Here is a 2565-nt window from a genome sequence, read left to right as displayed (position 1 = left end):
TAATAGTCTTGTGGGTAAAGCAATATTCTCTCTTCTTTGTACATATGTATGCACGTATGTGTAGATATTTGTAGAGCACAAATCAAACTCAAGAGTAAAAATGGCTGAACAAGAGGTATGACATACATGGGAGTCCCTCTACACCTTTGGCTTTGAACGAATGAAGTCAGGCAAATGTAGTGTGCCTTGGGCAGAGAACGCTATCTAATAGCTGACTATACAGTGTTTGGGATTTTGTTTCAATCCCAGCTACAGTATTTGAATGAAAATCAAGTAATTTAAATGTGTAAATCCCCACTTGAAGTACACAGTTTTGCATCCTTCGACAACACCTCCTATTAATGTGCAGTACTGCACTGCTACTCAGCTAATGGTGTACTATATGATTGACAATATATAAACGCATGACACTGCGACTGTGTAGAAATGTTAAAAAGAGACTTTGGGTGCATCTGATAACTCTTAAGACCTCACTGTTCAGCTGTGTGCCAATGTGTGTGCACATTTTGCACAAAGAAATAGATATACATTTTTAATTAGCACTTACTCATGATTTTATTTTCATGCATTCTAGTTGTTTAGTGGAGAAGTGTGGCTCACCGGTTAGAGGAGGAAGTCCCTGATGCAAACGTCAGACCCGGGACCAGGGTTCAATCCCCGACGTGGCAGGGCCTGAGCTCAAAATGTCCACGGACTTGATAATTCTCGCCTCGGTGCCTACTCAAATCGTGGGTTCACACTCTGCAACTCTGGGCAATAGCTTGCTTAATCTCCACTACGGCCCCACCGCGATGGGATGCCTGGTCTTCACCTTGGGGATGCCCAGTAGGGGTAATCTCGCAGGGAAAGGCCAGAACGGGTTCCCAAAGCAAGGGCCTTGAGACCTTACGGTGAAAGGTGCTATATAAGAACGTATGATTTACAATTTACGATTTACAATGTGTCTGAGCCACAATAATAAATTAACCCCTATATGAACACCCCATCCCCTACACACACTTCAAAAACACAAGTACAAGAAATACGAGTTTCAAAAAACACAAAATTCCAGATTTTGTTTTATTATTATTATTATTACTGCATTGACTTATTTTCAATACACTTCTGGATAGGCAAAAAAACCTCATTGAACTACATACAATATATCTATATATTTTTTTAGGTTTTCTTTATTCCTGATGGTTTTAATATCCAAAAAGATGCCTGTTAAGCGGAAAATGTTGAGAAGGGAAGGGGGACAGAAGTGTTCAAAACCAACAGCATGTTGCATTTTAAAGGCAGGGTTAAAAATATATATTTTTACATATACTTTTTACAAATGAGAATACTAACCATTCTCTGGGTTTCTTTTAGATTGTCTTCTACACTCACTCATCCACACTCTCTCACACCTACACTATTTCACACAGAAACCCCAAACAGATAACTATGAATGAATTTGAAATTGTGACTCTTGAATCAGTAGTATAATTAATACTGTAATAGCACTGAATATATGTGTATGTGTGTTTGATGAAGGATATTTGTGTACTTCCCTACAGGACACACAGGTGGTGTTTAACTTGAGCTTTGCTCTTGTACCTTTGACTCAAGCAGCGGGTGGATTTGAGTGGCAGAGGGAAATGCGATACTGGTTTGTAATCGACCCCGCATCACTTGAACCTCATCTATGGTCAGAAATGGTACAGTACTCAATTATGATGGTTTCGCCATCTAACTGATGCACAGCGAAAGTCTCACATTATCTTTAAAATATCTTTGTGTAGGACACTTCATGGCATGTAAGAAAATGGAAAAGCACTGATGCAAAACGTAATATCTCCCATTCTCTGTTGCCCAACTAAATGTAGACAACCCAATTATCTTTATTAAACCATAGCCTACATTATTTAATGCGGTCATTCTCTTTGGAATTGTCTCACTTTTTTTCTGTGGCTAGTCTATAGTTAAATTTTTAATCCTAAAGAGCTTTGCTTCCAAAGGATCTTTGAAACTGCTCATTACCCATGCAGCACTGCATACATCCTCTGTGCACACGTGGGAACTCGGGCAGCCTTTGCCAACTAGTATGGACCTCTTGAAGTCTATTGCAGGACATCTTGATATTCATTTGGTGGACTAATTGAGAATACTACAGTTACTGGAGGAAATTGTATAATCGAGAGGAGCATCCCTTGGTAGAATTTCCTCCACAATTCTTCCCCAGTGGGAGCCGATATCCCACTGGTGGCTTTTTCGTGCTTGTAGCTTTTGAATCAAAACATGGACACTGATCAATTAGCTCTTGTATCAAATGTCCCCAAGTAAAACTGTTTGGCTTGCACCTCAAACATTACCATATATACATTGAGCAGAAAAACAGCCAGGATTTCCAAAAACAATAGTTTCTTCAAAAGTCCTATATTTCCATTAATAAAAATATAGGTTGATTTACTACTTTAGCCCAAGCCTACATTCCACCGATCACAGCTGTTGTCATTGTTAACCTGTGAAATGAAGTTGTGTGTATTATTATACTGTGAGCATTTTAAGTAGGGTTCAGAGAACATCCTTCATGCCAAATTC

The sequence above is a fragment of the Lissotriton vulgaris genome, unplaced genomic scaffold (assembly GCF_964263255.1).
Source record: "Lissotriton vulgaris unplaced genomic scaffold, aLisVul1.2 SCAFFOLD_1472, whole genome shotgun sequence".
Taxonomy (NCBI): domain Eukaryota; kingdom Metazoa; phylum Chordata; class Amphibia; order Caudata; family Salamandridae; genus Lissotriton; species Lissotriton vulgaris.
Note: the sequence above shows the minus strand (reverse complement) of the source record.